General features: G+C 38.4%; 1 long non-coding RNA gene across 2 annotated transcripts; it reads left to right on the plus strand.

Moving 5' to 3' along the window:
• Positions 1–22119: 22119 nt before the first annotated feature.
• LOC147522795 (uncharacterized) lies at positions 22120–24194 on the plus strand. Of its 2 annotated transcripts, XR_015195611.1 has the most exons (4): positions 22120–22145; positions 23169–23354; positions 23509–23642; positions 23909–24194. It is a non-coding gene; the product is annotated as an uncharacterized LOC147522795 (long non-coding RNA). The 2 variants fall into 2 exon arrangements; XR_015195609.1 differs by lacking the exon at positions 22120–22145 and having other exon boundaries at positions 23009–23354.

The following is a 24194-nucleotide window of genomic DNA, read 5'->3' on the forward strand; positions in this document are numbered from 1 at the left end:
AGTAACGGGGGAAACAAGGATTTAATTCTTTTGAAATTCAAGTTAATATATATACAATAATCAAAACATCTACGTATGAGCATGCATGCAGTGATCTTATAATGACATGTACGAGCAAGGCCATTTCTGGATCCTTTGGATAGCGTCCTTAAGTAGGTTCTCACAGGTATGTGTTGAAACACAATTTTTCTCTTATTTTTCCACTCAAGTTTGCTATCTCCAGTGTGCAGTGGGCACACGTTTCCTCACATTCTCAATGACAATCAGAGGAGCCGAGGTCGAGAAGTCACAACTACTACTTATTATCACACTATCCTACTCCTAATTGAGCTAGAGGTCTTTATTAGGTGTTATGGGGCTTAGGAGGTAGTGTAGAAGAAAATAGAATAGAAAATTAAAAAAAATGATAAGTATGAGAGAATAAGGTCTTCGAGATATTTATACTAGAGAAATCCTTATTTTCTTTCCTGCTTCTAACATGGGTTTCCATACTTGGATTTTTCAAGCTTTTGTATTCCCTTTTTGATGTATCTTTGTCGCGGAAGCAAGAACAATAGATACACAATGTATAAAGATACCCAAAACTAGGGTCTAATGAATAAAAACGAATTCTTTTAATTCAATAATAATAATCAAGTCTGAAAATCTTAAGGTTTACATCTGCTTATATAGAGAACTAGTTAACAAATCCTAATCATAATAGAACTTGGGAAATTAAAATAGAAGCTAGTCTAATTCTAATTAACTAAGGATTTGAAATAGAAGTAGAATAAAAGATAAACTCTAGCTGTATCATTATGCATGTCTGTGCACATGATAATCTATTGCGTCCTCGCATCAATCCCCCCAGCTTGAGAAGAGCTCGTCCTCGAGATTAAGTCCTTGTATTTCTGGTAGAAAGTAGGATCCATGAGTTGAAATGTAGCATCAGAAATCCATGAATTTTCTGAGAATGGACGGTCACACTACTTCACCAAATAACGATCATAAGTACCCTGGTAAGTCGTAGTAGTAGAAACATCAATGACAGTTTCAATCCGATCTGTAGCAGTAGCAGTAGCAGGAACAACACTATGATCTACAAGTAGGGGAATAGGTGGAATACTATTGCCAACAAAAGGAGTGAGATCTGCTACATTATGAGTGCGAGAGATACGCATCTCGGGAGGGAGGTCCAATTCATAAGCATTTTCTCCATGTCGGGCGATAATGGGAAATGGGCCAAATCGTCGCATCATTAACTTGTGAGATAAAGGCCGACATTCTTTTCTCAAATAAACCATCACCAAATCACCAACCTTGAAAGTCACTAAGCTCTTGTGTTTGTCTGCATTAGTCTTGTACATGGCATAAGATTTCTCCAAACGCTTCTTGACATCCTCATGAATAAGGTGAATCCGGGAAGAAAATTCCTCTGCAGATGCACAAACGGGAACAGTCGATGGAATAAGAGCAAGATCAAGAACAGTAAGAGGAGTTATTCGAGTTACAATCATGAAAGGAGAAAGGCCTGTAGAGCGGTTTGTGAGTTATTATAAGCAAACTCTGCTTGTGTTAGAACAAACTCCCAAGATTTGGGATTATCATCAATCAAACACCTCAATAGGTCACCCAAACTACGATTTACAACCTCAGTTTGCCCATCAGTCTGTGGGTGGAAAGCTGTAGAAAATTGGAGCTTACTCTTAAAAAGCTTCCATAATGTTTTCCAAAAATAGCTAGTAAATTTGACATCTCTGTCAGAAGTGATAGTGCGAGGTAAACCATGCAAACGAACAATCTCACGGAAGTATAAATGAGCAACCTGTGCAGCATCTATAGTACGAGTGTAGGGAATGAAATGAGCCATCTTTGAGAAACGATCCACAACCACAAAAATAGAATCCTTTCCATGTGTAGAACGTGGTAAACCCAACACAAAATCCATGGAGACATCAACCCAAGGTTTGTCGGGAATCGAAAGTGGAGTATACAAACCAGCATTAGTGTGCTTACCTTTCGCTGTTTGGTACACATAACATCGCTCAATAAACCGGTTAATATCTCTACGCATAGTAGGCCAAAAGTACTTCTCCCTAATAGAGGCAATGGTCTTTATGATCCCAAAGTGACCACTCAACCCCCCAGAGCATGCATTTCAATCATAATCTGATCACGGAGGGAAGAAACGGGAATACAAAGCTATGAACCCCGAAATATGAAACCATCATGGAGAAACAATTCACCAGATACACCATGATGTACCAAACAGTCGGCATGAATAGGACCAAAATAGGCATCCTGAGCATATAAGTCGCTTAACTCATCAAAACCAAACAAAGAGGTACGGAGAGTAACCAAGAGATGCGAACGACGACTCAAAGCATCATCAACTCGATTATCCTTTCCAGCCTGAAACTATAAGTGGAAAGTATATTTATGCAAGAAAGAGTTCCACTTGATATGTCGAGTACTGACATCCTTCTGAGTATTAAGATAACGAAGAGCTTCATGGTCAGGCTTTATAAGGAATTCACGATGAATAAGATAATGATGCCAATGTCGTACAGCTTGGACAACTGCATAGTACTCCAAGTCATATGTAGAATAATTCAATTTAGCACCAGTAAGTTTCTCACTATAGAAAGCAACCGGCTTGCCATTTTGGCTCAAAATAGCACCAATGCCGTACTTACAAGCATCACATGTTACCTCAAAGAGTTGAGTGAAATCTGGCAAAACTAGAACAGGAGCAGAAGTCATCTTCTTCTTAATCAAGTCAAATGCCTCATTAGCTTCAGGAGTCCATTTGAAAGCTTTCGCACACGTCAAAGCAGTTAAAGGAGCCATAATACTGCTAAAATTATGAATGAACCTTCTATAGAAAGAAGCTAAACCATGAAAACTACAAACCTGAGTCACTGTAGAAGGAACAAGCCACTCAATAATAGCCTGGACTTTGGAATCATCAACACGAATACCATCGGCAGAAACCACGAAACCCAAAAATACCACAGAGTCAACCATGAAAGAACATTTCTTGAGTTGTAAATAAAGCTTCTCAGTACGCAAAACACCCAAAAGAATCTCAATATGCTTGATATGTTCAGACTCAGAAGAACTGTAAATCAAAATATCATCAAAGTAGACAACACAAAATTTATTCAGATAAGGCTTCAAAACCTGAGTCATAAGACGCATGAAGGTAGAAGGAGCATTAGAAAGACCAAAGGGCATGACCAACCACTCATATAAACCGTCTTTTTTTTTAAAGGCAGTTTTCCATTCATCTCCAAGGCGGATACGAATGTGATGAAATCCAGATCGCAAATCAAGCTTGGAAAACACCTTAGCACCATGCAATGAATCAAGCATACCCTCAAGGCGTGGAATGGGAAAACGATATTTCACAGTGATTTTGTTAATAGCTCTGCTATCAACACACATTCTCCAACTCCCATCTTTCTTAGGAGTAAGTAAAGCTGGCACAACACAAGGGGACATACTCTCTCTAACAAATCCCTTAGCTAATAACTCAGTAACTTGCCTCTGTAACTCGGCGTGTTCAGAAGGAGCCATGCGATAATGTGGTAAGTTAGGGAGGGGAGCTCCAGGAATAAGATCAATAGCATGTTGGATATCTCGTAAAGGGGGCAATCCTCCATTAGCAGGCTCAGTACAAACATCAGAATATGAATCTAGCATTGGTTGTAACACAGGTGGTATAGTAGTAGGGTTTGCAAGAAATGACGCAATAAGACCAAGAAACATACCGCAATGACGTCCGTCTGCTAGAAAACCTGGTTTCACTGGTGGGCGTGGCTGAGAAGGTGGGCGAAATGGAGTCAGTGGTGCCAAAACAATTTTCTCGCCACTAGAAGTGAAAGTATAAGTGTTCTCACGCCCATTATGAATAACAAGGAGATCATACTGCCAGGGACGACCAAGTAACAAGTGGCATGCGTCCATGGGTGCAACAGAACACCAAACATCATCCTTGTATTTAGGACCAATGGATAATGAAACTAGACAACGGCGAGTAACCTTGACTGTGGCACCATCCTGTAACCAAGAAATAGTGTAAGGTTCAGGATGTGGCTCATCCTTGAGTTTCAGCTTGTCCACCATATCTTTAGAAACAATATTATCACTGGAACCGCTGTCAATGATAACATTACATAACATGCCATTCGAAGTGCAGCGAGTACGGAAGATATTATGACGAAGTCATGACGTAGGATCATGCTTAACAACTGGAGTAATTAAAGAACGACGAACAATCAATTGGGGACAACCAGAATCTGCATAAGGTAAAAAGTCATCAATCTCAGTGACGTCTTCTTCCGGATGGTTGAGATTTTCTTCATCCTGTGTTAAACCCACGCGTTTGCGTTTAGGACAGTCACTATGAACATGTCCAATTTCCTTACACTCATAGCATGTGATTGGACCCACTCTGGTAGGAGGAGGTTTGGATGACGAAGTAACATGGGTAGAAGTGGCACTAGCAGTAGCTGAAGGGGATGAGCGAAGCAGATCTTCAGCTTTGAGAGCATATTTAATAGTATCGGACATATCATAAACATCTTTGAAAGCTAATGCCTCTCGAAGTGGTTTACACAACCCATTCAAATAACGCCCAATTTTTTGATCGACGGATTCAGACAAATCAGCTCGTGTGCACAACAAAAGAAACTCCTCAGTATACCCAGCCACACTTTGAAGCCGTTGTTTCAAGTTTTGAGGCGCATGAATAAATCCCTTTCATAGTCATGAGGAATAAATTCTTTTTTCAACTCTCGGCGCATCTTATCCCATGTAGTAATCTTATTGTAACCCAATTTAGCACGAGTCAATTGAAGTTCATCCCACCAAACAAGTGCATATCCCATTAATTTAGTCACAACTAATTTAACACACTTAGGATCCTCAAAATTTTTATAATCAAAAACTTTTTCAATCTTATTTAACCAGTCGACAAAAGCATCAGGCTGCAATTTTCCATTAAATTCAGGCACGTCTAATTTAATATCACCCATCTGATTCTTCTCTAAAATGCGCAATAAATGATTAATATCAAAATTACCTGTATTATGGTGCACATTTTGTTGATGGAAGTGGTCCAATTTTGAATTCTGCTGGAGAAGATGACCAGGAGTAACAGAAGCATCAATATGCCTTTGACCACGGCCAAGGCCTGACAGATTTCGACGATAGCTTATGTGATTTGCATCGAGATCTGCATCATAATAAATTTCGGGAGCAAAATCTTTATGCTGAAAAGTTTGATCAACATGGGGAACTCGAATTGGGTGATTACGTCTGCGATCTTGACTCGGGAAGGCCAAATCAGCACGAGGAAATCGACCCCGATCAGTGGGATTCAAAATCGGACCACTTCCATCAACAATAGGTCGTCCTAATCATTTAATTGGAGAAGATGGTGATTTAGTGCTTGAAGCTACAAGCGATTCTTTATCGCTTTCAATGGAAGATGGATGTGGAGAAGTTCTGCGCGAAGGTGCATGATTGCGGCGTCGATTCGATTGAGTATTTTGGGCTGCAAAGAACCAGAGTGGTGGGAATCTTGGTGGTCATCGTCCACCCACTGTCTGTCCACAACGTCAATGGTGTGTTTGGGTTGAAAATCAGGTACGAGCTTCATCAAAATCTCTTTTATGTCGCGCAAATCAGTTGAATTTGCTTGCAATTCTTTATCAACATGAACCAATCTTGTATTCACTGCTGGTGGTCGTCCGCGTTCTCTTCGTTAAGTGGCCATGACGAGCAAACTAGGAAAAAACCTAAAAATATGATACCAATTTGATGTATCTTTGTCGCGGAAGCAAGAACAATAGATACACAATGTATAAAGATACCTAAAACTAGGGTCTAATGAATAAAAACGAATTCTTTTAATTCAATAATAATAATCAAGTCTGAAAATCTTAAGGTTTACATCTGCTTATATAGAGAACTAGTTAACAAATCCTAATCATAATAGAACTTGGGAAATTAAAATAGAAGCTAGTCTAATTCTAATTAACTAAGGATTTAAAATAGAAGTAGAATAAAAGATAAACTCTAGCTGTAGCATTATGCATGTGCTGTGCACATGATAATCTATTGCGTCCTCGCATCACTTTTGATTTGATTTTTGAGGGGAATTCTAACTTTGATATTTATTTTGATTTTTGGAAACATATTTCTATTTTTCTTTTTCTTTTCTACTGAAACAGGTAACTGAATTTGATTTGTGACAAGGTTTTTCTCTTCATTCTTCTGCATTTCATCCTATTTCTCATACTCATCATCTAGGTAGGCTTATTTATTTGTCGTTAATAGATGGGTAATGAATTTTTGGTGAAATAGAAAGGGCTAATGAATGGTTCAGTGGGGCGACTAGCGGTAAATTTTTTTACAGGTGTGAATTTTTGGCTATATCGATCCAAAGAAGGCCTAAATTCTTGCCTAGGATTTGGGTAGTGATCAAGTAAGTAGACGTGTGAACTTCTCTATTCGGAAAAACTACTCCTCTGTGTCATTACTCACATATCACACATTTTAAGGCTTTTTGGTTAGATTCTTACAGGATATGGAAACTAAGTTGTCTAACCATGGGTCCCAGAAACTTACTGCTGTGTATATTTAATGATAGTCAGTGCATGAATGCTCATGAAAAGAAGTAAAAACTATTGCATACGTAGTAAATTAAGTTTCTAAGAACAAGTCCTAATTCTGATGCTAGGGTGAGATTTCTAAATATTTTTCATCACAGAAAAGGAAACGAGAACTTGTCACTAAATACATTTATTTAGACATAAAGTAAACTATATACAACTATGCATGCTTAATTTTTGCGAAAGGTTCTCACCACCCCCAAACAGTCAGACATTGTGTGTCACAACCCAATTTTCTAAACAATTAAAAAAAATGAATATTTGAAATATAAATATCTTAAACATCACTATATTCAATTGTCTAAAAACCTAAGCTATGACGGGGTGGATACTACACATGCCAAAACCGAAAACCCACATCATAAAATAATCTTAACAACAAAAATAATCTCCAAAATTCTCTTTATTACTTTATAAAAAAGTCTATCTTCCGTCCCAATAAAACATCAAACCACTCTAAGAATAACAGGTCTTCAACATCGTATTTTCATGTCATACTGAAAATATAACTACGTTATTACATTCTTTCAAAAAAAATAGACCTAACAAAACTAACGGACTGCTCCAGGCAAGAATCCAATTCACACGCCGCGGTTCCACTACCTTCCACCTATGTTCCCAAGAAGACACCCACGTTGCCAAAACAAAGCAAACATAGGTCAGCAAAATGGAATTTGCTGGTATGAGTAGACTAACCACATATAAACATTATCATACTTTAATTATCCAAACAATCACGTTATATTTTCCCATAACTTAATCATTCTCAGCTTGGAAGATAGGTAGTTCCGTCATTTCACCCGGTATAGTTTCTTCCCAAGCAAAACTTCCATTATATTAACTCATTCTAATAACTCGTTTTAATATCTAAATCATTGAATTAAAACTTACTGATATCCACTGCTGTATAAGGGTAGGACCGCGTCCCTACACAAAATGTTATTAAGTCCTACCCTCCTGCAAAAGAAAGTTAGAACTTCTATATAACATATGTAGATATTATATTAGGTATTCAAAAGTAACTCAAACACTCGCATAATCAAATCAATTTCTCTTATCAATTAATCAATTTCTTTTCTTATACACTCACCATTTAGTACCTATGTACCTTAGGTTATTCCCGCCACATTTAAGGAATACCCAACCCTACATTCCCGTACACTCAAAGAATATAACTAACCCGCAAGGCGAATACCTTAGTTCCTCTCTAGGGCAGTCCAAAGAGTATGATCATTCATGGCACATTCAATGAATACCCGGGTCATTCATGGCACAGTCAATGAATACCCAATATATAACGCTAACGGGCTATTTATGGCACATTCAATAAATGGCCACCTAACATATGACATCAACAGTCATAAAACTAAATTTCCAAAACTTGAGGCGTGGAGAGTTCTAAAAGAGTGCGGTAAATTTGTTTACGCATTATTGAAATTTATTACATATGTTATTTTAGAGAACGAAGGAGTATCTTGATTCATGTATTTTTGGTTACGCGTTATTAATTTACCGATGTCTAAGTGTCATAACGTCATATATAAAAACTGAAATATCACATAGTAGTTAATACACGTACACACGTATATAGAAGGGTCTTAGCCTAAAGACAAGCTTGCTAATAGCCCTAGACCTATCCTAATAGCCCAAATCATAATCCGAGTTAAAAGGTCAAATTGGGTCAACTGGTCAAAGTCAACTCTGGTCAAAGTCAACCCTGGTCAAAGTCAAAGTCGACCTGCCAAGGGTCAACAGTAGTCAACCAGTCTCAAACTCTTCTAACCCAAAAGCCCAAAGTCTAAAACAAAAATCCAAATTTGAAAATCTAAAATAAAACATATAAGCCCACATAACAAATTTCGGCCCAAGCCCAACACAAAATGAATCGCACTGTTCATCTTCCTCTCTCACTTTCCAGCACCTCCACTGCCACAGCAGCCACCACCAACCAACTACTAATCCGCCACCCTCACTCCAGCGGTTTGGTTACTCGTGAAAATCCCTAAATATCCATACCAACAAATCGTGATTTCCAACACTTGCTAGGTTATCTCTTCCACCGATCTTCCTCCACTGCAGAGTTCGCCGGACCACCACTGACCTCCCAACAGTTCGGTTTCGCTCCCTAGCAAAACCCAAACCCAATGATACAAAAAAATCTAACCAAACAAAGGTTCAATCCACACCAAAAATCAGGACGGTTTGATTTTTGTTTGGACGCCATTACTGCTCCTCCGGAGCTTCAACAGCCCCATCTCGCGACACCAACAACCAATCATCACCAATAAACCACCAACAATCAATCATCACCAATAAAATCAATTAAAACACATAATTTCAACACAACAAATAATAGGACGATTTGGTGTTGAATGGCGACGCCAGTAACGACCGGTGTCAAGGTGTCAAGGCTTCGACAGCTTAAATTTTCAAACTTATCAGAGTTTTACATACTGTAGTACTGGAAAATTTTGTATCTATCAGTCGGCAACATTACAGAGTTTACAAAATCTCAAATATGTAAAAGTATTACTGATAGGTTTAGCAGACACAAAAATTAACCAAAATAAACCTGTTCAGACTACTCACCTTTAGCGCACTCCGACTATCAACCAGCTACTAGAAAAACCTTTCTTTTCCTCTTTCAGTAAAATCCCATTTTTCTGTATAAACTCTCGCTGTGTTTTTCCCCAAAAACTCTACGTGAGAAAACTCACCGAAAAACAAGGACAACACTTATCTATTACTCACGGGACTTTTATCCTTAACTGATAATTATCATCTATCCATTTTATCTATTTTCATTATTATTATTATTTATTATTTTTTATACTAGGAAAACAAAGAAAAAGCCGGGGTGTTATACTGTGTCCTCAAAGTGTTAAGAGGAAGAAAGAGTATACCTGAGAGGCTTTGAGCAAAAATATAGCTGATATCTTCCACAGAAATTTATTGTAACACACTATATATTATACATCATAAAAAAGAAAGCACACTATTAGATTGGCACACTGTTATGTTATTTATTTATCTCACATCAAAACATAAAACAAATATGTACATGCATCTACTCACATTGCCCCAACCTTGAACTGGGGGATAGTCCATCCTTGCCTCGTCCCTGTAGAAATGCCATTCCTTTGCATCACGCCAATCTATCATAGCTTTCTAGACCTCGCTCCACTTCCTCTTATTTGCAGTGTCCAGATGAGCTATCATTTTATCATCATTAGGGAAGGAACGCACTTTCTTTAGATACCTTGCAGGGCGTTGCCATGTCCAAAATCGTAGGGAACGAATGATCTTGTTGGTTGGACACATAGAGTTGACCTTTACAGAGTCCTAAAAGGTGGCCGCAAACTGTGGGAAGTACATCCTTACTATCCTGCATGCTGTGACTGGCAAGGTGATATAGTGTTGCCGAAAAGACCGAGCCTTCTTTAGGTTCTCAATTATTAGGTCTGTGATATCGAAGGCGGTATGTTGCTGGGCGAGTGCATGGAACGTCTTACAAGCTGACTTTGATGCAGTGGAAAAATGCCAATCCCCCATGATGTTCAGAAGAATATATAACATGGCAGTTCCAACATTCATGGTCATACTGGCAAGTGGAATAGTAAAGTCTGGCCATCGGCCAGCTACGGCACGTTCCCTGACTTGGGCAAGGCTATCGCCATAACGGGCGGCAAATTTTTCCCAAGAATAGTCGTTAAAGTTGTTTTCTACCATGTATTGGATGGGGATGTCTGGCTGAAAGGGAGGAAGATCTAGAGCCATAGCAACTGTTGGCTCGTAAAAAGAGTGTCGGGTGTTACCAATACGGATTGTAAATCCGTTCAAAGGGAAACCCTGTACAGCAGGTAGATCTTCCATATGATCGTAAAAATAAGTTGCCAAACTTGGGGAGTATATATGTCTGGTCCGGGTGTAGAATAAGAGAGTTCCAACCGACTCGAGTGATGTAGTCTCTGAAAAGATGTCCATATGCAGGAGAATTCAGCAACGAATGGAAATATTGTTTTGGAATCATCTTTGGAGCTTCCATTGTAGAAGATGTGTGAAGAAAGATGCTACTTGTTAGACAAAGATAAACAAATATTAGAATATGATGAGAATAATTAAAAAAACAAATTACCATAGGGAAATTGCACTATATTTAAAAAAACTAAAAAAATGACAAAGAACATAAAATTGCAAAATGTAATTTGTGTCATGGGCCCAAGTAACGGCGAGGATCCTTTTGTGAAATGGATCCATTTATAAGATCTTCGATGCCGTCAATTCTGGCAACAGCTCGTTGCATAATTTCACTCTGTGTCTGGTAAATCTCACCGTGGTTCTCCATTATGAGAGTGTGATTTGCCGAGAACAAAGTTGTGATTGCGGCAAGAATTATGCTTGTTCCTCTTCTGTATTGTCCGCAGGTCATGAAATTCAAGGAGACTGGTGATGATAATGTTTTGATGTTTGTATAATGTCATCAGGCCTTGTTGAATTAAACAAAGGCCTTCCATAGGATTAAATACATTGCTTAATGCATTTTCAGTGAAGATGTTGTCAGCAGAACAAGCTTCTTCGGTTTCTGTACTGACATGGTTCTTTGCAATGTCGGGATTCCAGAAACCGTTCCTGCAAACTGAGTGAATGGTAAGAATGTTAGCTGTTTTGAGAGGTGTATTAGGAGAAGTACTAGAAAAACCCCAATGTTTCATGATAAGTGTTACAATGGTTGGCAAAGGAGCCGCCTTTTTCCTGGCACGTGCGATAGCGTTCCAGATAAATTTAATAATGCAAAAGTCATTGCAGTTATAGTAGATGGATGAGGGGCTTTGTTATTTCGGAAGTCTTTAGACGTGCCGAGCACATTATGAGCCAGCCATTGGATCATATCACAGATAATTGGTTCTTTTGCAAGGATCACTGATAAACAACACGGTTTTTCCAGTTGTATTCACCGTGAAGGATAGTTGCAAACATCAGATGTCTGATATTGTCGAATGGTGAATCCTGAAGATGTATCCCTTGGTTTGTAATGGGAATTTGAAGTACCTTGGAGATAATTTCCATAGTCAATTCATGCTCGCATCCATTTGCACGGACAAAGAATTGCCCGTTTTGGAAATAACCGTGTTTATAGAACAACAGGACCAATTCTCTGGAAAAAAAATGCCTGTTTATGATGTAAAAGAGGGTACCATCCTCGACGTAAAATTTCTGTGTCAAAAAATGGATGAAAAAGACCGTTTTGGAAATTTTCCATAAAATTTTGCTCGGGCACGAAAATTCGAGTGAGGGCCATTAAAGATGGAGGGGTAAAGAAAAAAATTTAGTGGAAAAAGGGAAGTTGGTATTTAGAGTGTCTATCCTTGTTATAAATAGGCACCAATCCGAAGATGTAGAAAATACAGATCGAGGTGTGACAGGGTAGTTAGACCACGTGTATTTTCTAAAATATGGCGCAAAACGTGGATGAGAACAATGGGGCATGTGACTACAAGGAGTTTTTTTTTTTTTTTTTTTTTTGGAAAAGAAATAGCGTAAGTAGAAGGCAAAGGAAGATGGAAATATATTATTACAATAAGATGTAAGAACGTACAGAGGATTGGAAACACATCATAATGATATGTGACATAAAATACAAACCTAAATATTAGATAGAATTCCACATTAACAACATTACTATAATAAAACAACCGAGCATGAAGACTTGAGTAGCATATTCAATTTGCTGCTGCTCAAACTTTTCTAGTGCATCCATGAATCTTGAAACTTGGAGTGATCTAAAAACGTTTTTTAGAATAAAAAGTGGAGAGGGGAGAAAGTGAAAGGAGTGAAATGTGAAGAATGTGTTGAACTTATTTATATAAGAAAATTGAGCCGTTTTCTGACCATTTTTAGATGTGATTTCATGATCGTTTTCTGACCGTTTTTAGGATGCGATTTCATGACCGTTTTCTGTCCGTTTTTCAAAACGTTGGTTTATGGTAAAATTTTGTCGTTAATTGTGACGTTAAATATATGTATATATACTTTTATTACTAATATTATTATATATGTTTCTACCTATATAATATAATATTGGAGATAACTAATATACTAATTAACAAGGCAGAAATTTTGGAGAATGTAGAAATTGACAGACATCCTAAGTTCGAAAATAAAAATGCAAACACGTAAATAAAATATCTGACATAATTAATCTATAATAACGGTGAAAATAAACTGTCTACTGAGAATCCTCGAGGGCTGCAGGAGAATCCTCATGGGCTGCAGAAGAAGAACCAGGAGTCCTGCGACGTCGTGCAGGACGAGCTCATGTGGAGGCTAACTGCTCCTAGATATCACCCAGAGTATCCAACACCTGAGCCTGAAACTGATGCTAGTTTGCCATGAACATTCATTGGAACTTGTTCTGGCGAGTAGTCATCTGGTCCTGAAATGCATTCATGGAAGCTCGCATTTCTTGCTGAAATTTGCCCATGCTGTCTGTCAGCGCCCTGTGGCGAGTGGTCATATCCGTCTTTAACTCGCCCAAGGCATGCTTCATCGATACCTGGCGAGTGTACATGTCTCTCATGCCACTGTTCATAGCATGCAAGGCATCCATAGGGTGACTCATTTTACTCATAGTAGTCTCATCAAAATAGGGTGGGTGAGATGGGCCTACGTTAGCGTGCTCAGCAGCCATTAGTGCTATGGGTTCCCAAGGGGTTAGTATGCATTTCTTGAAGACAAGCATATTCTCATATTGTGGTATGGGGAGTAGCGGGGTGGCGGACAGAAAACCCAAATTAATCATAACTTGCGTTACAAGAACGGCAAGAGGGGCTGACCTAAGAATGGCATGTGTAATAATATAAAAAAGAAAGGTAACTATGCAGAAGTTACCCTTTCGCTCCTGGAGGATCCAGAGAAGGTGGAGGAAGGTCTTGTTGATGTCCGAGGGCTTCGAGGTGCCAATGACGTTCAGTCCTAGCCATTGAGTCACCGCCAGCTGGTTCCATCGCACCGAGCGTTGATACGCGCATTTCCCATCTATGTTGTACTCTCCCTCGATTAGCGTGTCGAGCATTAGGTCATAAGTCCGTGGGTACACGGACTGCTGCTGAGTTAGTACGTGGTCGACCAAAGGAATGCCCGTGATCCCAGAGATCAAAACAGGTGTGACTTCGTGGCGCACACCCTCGACAGTAACCCAAAAATGGTCGCCATTAAAGCTCCCATTGTCGTAGAATTTCATCACCAAATCCTTGGAATAAAACCCGCCATTAGCATATAACAAATACTCCCATCCTCTAGAGTGAATTTCATTATCAAAGAATGGAGCAAACATCCCATTTTCAAACAAATTTCTAAAATTTTTCTCCACACAAATTCGCCTGTTTCTGGCCATCACTGGTCTTAGGGAGAGGCTGGCTATTGATTTATGATGAGGGGGAGAAATAGGACTTGCTGACGGAAGGGAATTGGGTCGGAGTTGTAGGAGTCTCGCGCGAGACCTGGATATAACGTGGGCCTATCTCGTGCGAGACTTAATCGAGAGGGGACAAGATCTGGAAATTTGGGAAGACGAAGTGTGTGATGGTGACGCATATGGTCGGGTTTGTCGGGTTTAAAGGGCCCAAGATTTTGAGAATTAGTTGGGCCAAAAAAATTTCCCAAGCCCAAATCAAGCCTAAAGCCCGATTTAAGCCTAAAAAATCTAAACGCTCACCCACGACTCGTTTGGACTCCGAATTGGATGAACGAGATATCAAAATGATCGGCACAAAAAAATGCTATCAATTGTACGAGTCATTCTCAAATGTCAAAAGAGTTTTGAAAAGAAAGGAGGGGTTTTTTTATTTATAAACAAATGTTTTATTTATATACAAGGGAGATTACGTGAAAAACACTGGATGTCCAGAAGAGTCACCATCTAAATTCATAGGCAATTGTCATGTCGGCATTGAAGCGAACCCAATCCAGCCAGACTGTGGCTTTACCTCTATGTATTAGGTTAGGGGCAGGACGGTACCATCCTGGACCGTGCGCGCTATGGTCTAATAATATTGCCCTTATTACATACGGCTATCCTCAAACTGCCCCAAAGGGAACTCAAAGTAACCAATTCTAGGGGTTGGTATGGTGGAATCCATTGCCCATTTGTGTTCCAAGTATGTAACATCCGAGGTTGAACACGAATCTTTATGTGTACAACTTAAAGCACGGGGAATTTGTCAACAATATATACATATCTACAAGGTGAGTCTTTTAACGTCAGATCCTCAAGACGAATCAAGTCTTTTAATGTCAGATTCTCAAGATGTGTGTGAGTCTTTTAACGTCAGATCAAGACGATTCCCAACCCGTGGGAGAAATGGTGTGGCGGCGAAGATTATCCTGCACAGCTGGTGTCAGACAAAAGTATACCTTAAACTGGCTAATATTGGATAGGAAGTCAAGACCTTGACAGAAGGGTGTTTGGCAATGCATACACCACCCTTTTCTTCGTGCGCGTCATTTACGAGCAAAAGTACTACGACCATTCCCTATTCGTGATGAGTGAGACTTATACCAAATGATTAGCTGAAGTTCACGAGGCAGAGAATAGAAAAGGGAAGAGAAGGAAGGAAGTGAACTTTTAGGCACCCATCGTTTATCGACAGGCACATTTTCTCGTGTTGTAGAAGACATTTATACTCAGTTCTGAAATAGAGTTTCTGTGGACTAAGGTTCCGGTGCTTGCAACCACACACTTCAAAGAACTTTTGAGATCATAAAATAGAAGATGGCCCGGCTACCAAAATGGTGTACCCTCTATAGAAACAAGATTAAGTACACCAAAAGAAACATCTAGTCTATGTAGACCGGATCCTGAAGAAGAGTTTGTTCAACATCTGGGGAGCGTAATTCATGGTAATGTTTTAGGCATTGTCCATTGACTTGAAATTCACTGTTATCTTGTGGATTAAGCAAAGAGATTGCCCCATAATGTGTCACAGCTGACATAATAAAAGGACCAGACCATCGTGTTTTCAATTTACCAGGAAAAATGTGTAATATGGAGTTGTACAGTAAAACCTTTTGGCCAATTTTAAAATCCTTACGCAAAATGTGCTTGTCGTGCACTCTTTTCATATTAGCTTTGTAGGATTTTGAGAGATCATAAGTATCACTCCGAATCTCCTCAAGCTCATTTAATTGTAGTTTGCGCTTCTCGATTGCCTCATTGATATTGTAGTTGAGGCTTTTGATGGCCCAAAGGGCACGATGCTCAAGTTCAACTGGTAGATGACAAGGTTTTCCAAAAACAATGCAGTAAGGAGACATTCCTATAGGTGTCTTAAATGTTGTTTGGTATGCCCACAAGGCATCCGATAAGCAGAGAGACCAGTCTTTTCTTGATGGATTGACAGTTTTCTCTAGAATAGACTTTATCTATCTGTTTGAGACTTCCACTTGGCCACTCGTTTGTGGGTGATATGGAGTAGCAACTTTGTGAGTAACTCCATATTTCTTCATTAAAAACCCAAAAATTTTATTACAAAAATGTGTACCCCCATCATTGATGATAGCTTTGGGGACACCAAAACGAGAGAAAATATTTTCTTTTACAAATTTCACGACAGTCTTATGGTCATTTGAGCGACATGCGAGTGCCTCAATCTATTTGGACACATAGTCCACAGCGACTAGAATGTAGAGAAAACTTTGAGAAATCGGGAAGGGTCCTATAAAATCAATGCCCCAAACATAAAAAATTTCTACAATCAAGATAGGATTTAGGGGCATCATATTGCGTTTTGTAATTCGACCTAAGTGCTGACAACGAATGTAGGCTATGTAATGTTCATGTGCATCGCGAAAAAGGGTAGGCCAGTAAAAACCACATTGTAACACCTTGGCTGCAGTTTTCTTTCCACTGAAATGACCTCCACAAGATTGTTCATGACAAAAGGATAACACATCGGTGTGCTCCCAGTCGGGAATGCACACTACACCAGAATTTAAGAATTAGGACACACTCTTGGGACTATATACCCCGTCTCTAATTAGGAACAATAATTACCGTCTTAAATTGTTTGAATCCCGTCGTACTGCTTTTTTAGGTTGACTCAGGATGACTTTGGTTGACTGAACGACATTAGTTTTCGTCCCAAATCAGAGACTAGACATTGCGTGCTTTTCCAGTTCGGTGACCGTCGTAGATGGTTTTAGAGAGAAAGTGATTCACTTGTCTTTTTCGCGCTCAACATTTCGTGAATATTTTACTACCCCGCCCATTATTTCTTTCTTTCACTAACCCTAGTATAAAAAGAAAGTGAGGATTTGGTGGGAGGGCTCTGACAATAAATCTTTGGTAGTAGTGGTTTGATAGTAAGAGCTTCAAATCTCTCTCAAAATCGGCAAGAGCTTCATCTCTCTCTCTCAAGTTTTGGTAACCCACACACACTCTCTCTCTCGTTAACTTTCGTTTTTGTTAGAACCCCAATTTCTAGTCAAGGGTTGTGCAAATTTCTTAAATTTTCAGGTTTCTTATTTTCGCTTCAAATTTTGCTGTAGATCAGAGAAATTTCGGAGAAGAAGATGGACAACAAAATTGTAATCGTCTGCGACAATGGCACCGGGGTAATAATAATAATTTTTTTTGATATGGTTAGTGTTTATTACTTTGATGAATTAGATAGTTTCATTTTTGTAAGGGTAGTTTGATCAAAATGTTTGCTTTTGGTTTTGATTAGTGGTGAAATTGCTTGTTTTGGAGGTTTTATGTGTTTGATTGGTCAAGTTTTAGGTGAAAGTGTTTTTTTTTATGTATTTTTTGGGCTGTCCCCTGCGATGGTGTTTCTGGTTAGATATTGATATTCTGTTAGCATGTTAAAACATGAAACCTATTTGCGATTCAATCGTTTTTTGTTCTTCCGAGTTATTCAAGAAATGTATTTGGTTATTTGAATGCTAGTTTAATCAAAATGTGATGAAATGACCATGGACTGTGAAGTTGTTGAATTTAGGATACATAAATAAATGAATTTATTCCAAAATTAACATACGTCATTTGGTACTAAATTAACATGATCTTTTTAATAATGGGATTGTTCAGAATTGGGATGATATGGGCCATGTTTGGGATCATGCTTTTCAATGAACTAAAAGTAAATCTTTTCATTGGTCCTGACACTCTTTTATTGTGAAAGATTATAGGATTGGTTCTTATATATATATATATATATATATATATATATATATATATATACATATACATAGATAGATCCAACAGAATGTAAGATTTTACTAACTGACCCACCTCTTAATCCTTCAAAGAATCGTGAAAAAATGGTTTAACTGTTTATCTTTCGACCAAACATCTCAGATTAGTGCAGTAGCTGGTCCAGAGCTAGTCAAGATACCTACCCTGTTGTGGTTTTATATTTGTCAATCTTGTTCTGTTGGGTGTGTGTGGTGTGTGTGTTTTTATTTTCAATATGCAAACTTAAGGTAATGTGATTATGTGAGCAGTGATTAGCTACTAATGCATGTCTAGCATATTGCGTACGAATAAGTTTCATCTAGTGGTGTCTTGACTGCTGCAGCTAATAACTTGTTGCATATTACATGTTTAGCGTATTCCTAACTGCTGCAGCTAATAACTTGTTGCGCCTCAAGCTAGCCAAGGAACTTGGGGTTAAAATTGGAACTCCATGGGTTACTTTGTTCGAGGCTGAAAGCTTACCTGCATTTGTTTCTCTGTTTCTCTTTTAGCTAATCCATATATCCTATATAAGATTTTTCCACCTGAAACTGAAGAAACTCTAAATGCCCCCGGCCAGAAGCTTGACTTTGAAACTAGAGCAGATGGGTCTTGTGACAAAGAATGAATGGGTGATGGTGGGTACAATGCTTTTTGCAGTTTCATTGTGGATCTTTGGGTGAGTTTTCAGCTCCTTACTTTACGATTCTATTGCTCGTCGTGACAACATCTTTATAAACATGCATGGTTGACAATCAGATTAGTGTGTATTTGACTTTTTAAGCAATACAAGCGAGAAGCAAAAATAAGGAAGGAAGTGTCAGGCTACTGACATGTATATTTGGACCCTGTTATGTGCATGAACTTAGTGTAGACTCCCTAGAAAATCGAGTGTCTTTATTTGTTATTTAATTTTTGTGCTCCTGAAACTTAATGGTAATAAGCTTTGGCTTGGAAGTAGCCCGAAGTTGAACACATCATGGTTATTTAAATACCTTTGAAAGCTTTGTCTTGGAATTTAAAAGATGAAGCTGACTTTCGGTTCATGGAAGGATCTCATTTTTGTATGAACCATAGAACTGGTAGTTATTATTCATGTGACTAAAATGATGCTATGATCTTATTCATAGCTTGCTAAAGATCCTGCTAATCCCCCCTTCCGAACTGATATAAGAATAAGCGAGTCAGACACACAACTTTTGAAAAATATTATATTCTGAGGTATTATATCTTTTTTCACTTTCGTGTTTTTATTTTCCCTCCCCTACTCCTGCTAGGGACTACTTTTTTCTCAATCCGAAACCTTAACCTTTCTCAATCGCGAAAGAGTTGCAAGTCCCATATGTTCACTTCTCTGGAAAGGGGCAAGCTCTAAAACCCCACTTTAAAACTATGGCCCTAGCCAACATTCCCCAATAAACATATGATTTTAAGTAACTCATAGTAGCCCAAGCTCGGGTAGGAGTAAATACTCTCTTTAAAAATTCTAGGGAGATACGGAACTTGCATTAGCTGAGCCCATCTGGGTTATGAAATTTGCCATACCATTTACAGAGTTAAAGCTCCCCTCCAGTTTGATCAGCCAATCCTTTATTATTTTATATTATATTCAAAGCAAGAAAAAAAAGAACCCGCTCTGGCGATCTCTCTATATATTGGCTAAGATTAATATGTGTTAGTTTGAGTTGAGAACTATTAGCTCTACTCGGGCCATACCTTTTCTCTCTCTTACTTTTGGATAGCGCTCTTTTATAAATAAAAGAAACATTGCACATTTGGGTCGCCCTTACCGTTTGGAGCAGCTCGGAAATCCTTTACTTTAGTAAAAGTTTGCTTGGGAAAGATAAAATGCGTAGTTAAGCATCATTAAATTATATATTACTTCTTCACATGTTCCCTAAAGTTATTAATGTGTTAAATTTGCTGACAACACAATCTTGTGATGGTATGAATCTATACTCGTGCATGTTTTGCCCCATCTTAACATTCGATGACGATTGAGATTTTTTATGTACATATCTTTGAAATCTTTCAAATGTGATGGATATCTAGTTTTCTATCTACTTTTTGTTTAATTTTGGAGAACATTCGGAGCAAATTTACTTTTTTTTTTTTTTATTTTTTTGTAAATCTGTACAGTTAACTTTATTAAGTTAACTTTATTAATATTGTATGTTGTTTCTTTACGTGTTCCATTACATTGTTATGAATCGATAATGTCCCGACACTGAAATTTTGAGTTTTTGACAATAATGTGTTTTTTTTTTCTTTTTCTGGTAATTTACAACAAAAGGTGTGGATGGTTGGTTCTACACTTGCATTTATTGATCTCTAAATTTGTAAATTGCATAAATTTCACAAATTTAAGATTACATCATGTGTAATATTCTGTAGTCAGTGCGAATTCATGTCATTTATATGCAAGTTTCATGTTAAAGCTAATTTGCCGCATTTATCAAGCGTCTATTTCCTTGTTTTGAAGTGCTTGATTCCTAGAACCGCAACTAATGTTGTATGCTCATCAGAATGTGTGACTATTGCTTCTAGTATTGTTAACTGTGATTATTTGGTTCTTTTTGTTTTCTAGTTGGTGTTTTCATGTGTATCATTTTTCTAAATGCTTTTGTTCTTGTAGTGTGTCAGCATAAATGAGTTTCTGAATCCCGCTGAAAAGGGAAAAGTACTACAATCCAGGAGGGCGTGGCCGGGGCCGTGGTCGAGGCGGAAGAGGTGATGGGAAAGCTTTGCACGAGGCTCAAGAGCAAGAAATAAGACAAAAACAGGAGAGATTATATCGTGAACGGGAGCAGAGAGAAAGGGAGGAGAAAGAGAGAGAGCGAAGGAGGTTGGAGGCTACAAGGGAGGCACGTGAGAGAGTAGCTGCTGATGCTCACCTAAGGGTGTAAAAGGCTGCTGTTGATAAGGTCAATGCTGAGGCACGTGCTGCTGTGTAGAGAATACAAGCTCAGGCACGTGAAGGGCAGCAGCCGACGCTAAGGAAAGAGCAGAGAAGGTAGCTGTAGAAGCAAAAGAGAGAGTTCTTTGTTGCAAAGAGTGAAGCGGATTACCCGGCAAAAAAGAGCAAACTTTCTGAGAGGGCAACTGCAGAGGCTCGTGAGAGGGCTGCTACAGAGGCTCGTGAGAGGGCTGCTGCGAGAGAGAGTCAACAAAAGAATGAGAATGATCTGGAGTTTTTCTTCGGCGGTAGAGCTAGCAGTGCACCAAGGCCTAACAGAACCACAACTTCGGTACACTTAGGGGAATAAGATTAGAAGCAAGATATTGTTTTTTTTTCCTGAAATATTAGCAGACTATTATTTTCGTCTTTGCTTTCTGCATCAGGAGTCTACTTTTGAGTCCCAATTTAAAAAAAAACCAGCACCTGAAACAGCCCGTCAGACATCTTCTGGAACCTCGTCGACCATGCGGAAGGCATCCTCAACTACAAATATTGTTGATGATCTCACTTCAATCTTTGGAGGTAATCTTGTTGATTTTACACTTTTCTCTTGTGCGAAGAAGCCTTCCCGGCAATAGTAATCAAGAGAGCTCCCGAGAAAGTATGCTAATTGCTTAAATTCTACTTTGTTAAAGGTGCTTCGTCATCCGGAGAATTCGGGACGTTGAGGGGGCGAAGAAAAGAAAGGCGAAGAGCTTTAGACTGGATCGCCACCAACGTATAATGTGAGGCCAGCGGTCTGTGGAGATTAGCTTTTCTCTATTTGTTTGTGTTTATGATTATCTTTACTTGTCATCTTATAAATGTAGAAAACCTATTCAAGTGCATTGACTAGTTTCATACTAAATTATTCATCAATATTATTTCTCTTTTTTATGAAAATTGTTGTCAAGTTTTTTATGGAGTCTCTGTCCTCAGGCAAAAGCATTGGCAGAAAAGAATGAGCGTGACCGTCAAACTCAGAGAGATCAGACAGAGAGACATGTAAGTTTTGCAGATCAACATCAACATTACTGGTTTGCTCCTCGCTGTTATGAGTTTCTATCTAAAAATGCCTCTGCTTTGTAGATATTAACACTTCCATCCAATCAGTTTTTAGATGCTTAGCACTTATAAAGGAGTTGTGTTTTCATGTACGCCTTCTATTGAGCACTTGAAATAAACATCACTTCTCAAATCTTACTTTTCTGTTTGTTCTGAGGAGGCGGAGACACTTCGGATCTTGAGATAAAGCGGTGGTCTGCTTGAGGGAAACAAGGGAATTTATGGGGCTCTACTCTCAACATTGCAATATGTGCGTTTCGAATATATAAGATACATTTCGTGCTTATATTTTGGCACATCTTTGCTCTGCTAGGCTATCCATATATTAATCATTAAACTTTTTGTTGCTAAGTAAAAAGAAAATACCATTTACAAACTACTAGTCTCTGCTTTTAGCTTTCTAGAAGTCAGCTAAGATAAGAACATAAGTGCGCTACTCTGTAGTAAGTCAGCTAAGCCAGGGTCTAATCGGGCGGGTCTAAAGCTAAGCTGATCCCAGAATAGAAAATCTTACTTTGTTTCCTCGGTCTTTTCAGATCAGAATTAGTTCGCATCCTGTTTTCGATAAGTCAGACTAGAATTAAGTTCGAAACTCAACTATATGAGGTTTCGCTTTACCCGGAAAAGAACGGCGTAAGAAGCCTACTTTCGGGCGAAGACAAAGCTGACTTTTCTAAGCAATTGCCTATCCGATACAAAGGAATCTACAAGATTAGCTGTTTCTTGTAGACGAGAACGCCTGTATAGGACTCTTTCTAGGTTAAACCTACCCTAGGCATGGTTAAACATGTGATTCTGCGCATAGAAATTAAGTTTGGATAGAATCCTTTACTAGCAAAGCAGTAGCCAAAGAGAAATCCAGGTTGTTAGTTCTCAAGGTAACTCCCGTAAGCTATGCTTTTGTCGGCTACTTTCTTTATATACTATAAAGAAAGATGAGCGAAGGGTACAATCGAGCTAAGCCGATCGAGGTTTAGGAATAAAGTGAGTCTTTTTCTCTGAAGGAAGTTCCACATTTGTCTTCACAGTTGACAACACCCTTTTTGCATAAAGGTAGTCGAAAAGTAGAATAGGATATATTATATTCTCGAGTTGCTACAGTTTTTTGTGATACTCAATGCATCCTATCTTTGCCTAACTTCAAGATTTCAGTTCCCATTTTTCGTATTGTCTAACTTCAAGATAAATTGGTTTTGTCTATTCTTTGCTAGTATATCTTCTAGATTCACTGCAGTACTATTTTACGCTTATTGGGTTTGTGTATTTATTTTAGATTAAGGAAAGTTCTGATGGTAAGGTCACAAGAACGTCGTAGCTATTTGTGGCTGCTTATACAAGTATGGATGGGTCTTGTGCTTTTCCTGCATTCTTCATTTTAAAGAGAAACTAGCTCAACATACAAGAGGAATGATATGTTTGGAAGTATTTCTCAAATGATATGTTTGGAAATATTTCTCAGGTACTTAAAATTGAATGACTTGAACAATTCTTGATTTATAGTTAGGAATTTGCTTATAACATCACATATATTTGCTTTGGTTCTTTTTAGAATATAAATTCATTTATATGCTTTTTGTGCTTCCTTGGGCCCCATATGTGTTTGGTTTTTTAAGTTATTCAGTTTGAGGATACTACCACTTCCTTCTGAAGGCGGGGTGCACCTTAAACCCATTCAAGTAGGAACAAACAACTAGCCCATGCACAGTTTAGAGGTTTCATATCTTTGCAGACTCCCAAGTTTGAATGGGTAAGTTTCTATGAACATGAGAATTATATCATTTTGAATCTGTACATTTTTTTTTCTTGAGTCCGTCATATGATAGTGTTAAACTCGCTTTCACGACAACTCTTATCTTACATGATAGTTTCAATGATAAATAGTCTACTAGATACTTAAACCTTGATGCTTTCAGTAGTGCCCTTTGTGTTAATTATTTGATTTTAGTGTTTAATATATGAATGTTATTATTAAGTATCTGGCCATAATTAGTAGTCTTGTACATTAACTTCCAGGTTCATTCGGACGAACCGTAATCTGCTCTTGCTGGAGTGGCGCTGCATTGATAATGCTCTTGCCGTGTTGTATGTTTGCCTCTGCTTTGGCTAGCTGCTTGTCCCATCTCTAGAAAATAAATTCTCGAGGCTCTTTACCCTCATGAAAGGTTGTGCGACTCAATGGAAGAACAAATTGCGTAAGGGTGATGAAGATAGGAATTTCAAAGTACAAATTGTTTTTTCCATTATGTTCTTATGATGCCTTGTGTACTTTGAAAGCCTAGTTATTTATTGGCAATCAACA

Source organism: Coptis chinensis, chromosome 1 (assembly GCF_015680905.1).
Source record: "Coptis chinensis isolate HL-2020 chromosome 1, ASM1568090v1, whole genome shotgun sequence".
Classification (NCBI taxonomy): Eukaryota; Viridiplantae; Streptophyta; class Magnoliopsida; order Ranunculales; family Ranunculaceae; genus Coptis; species Coptis chinensis.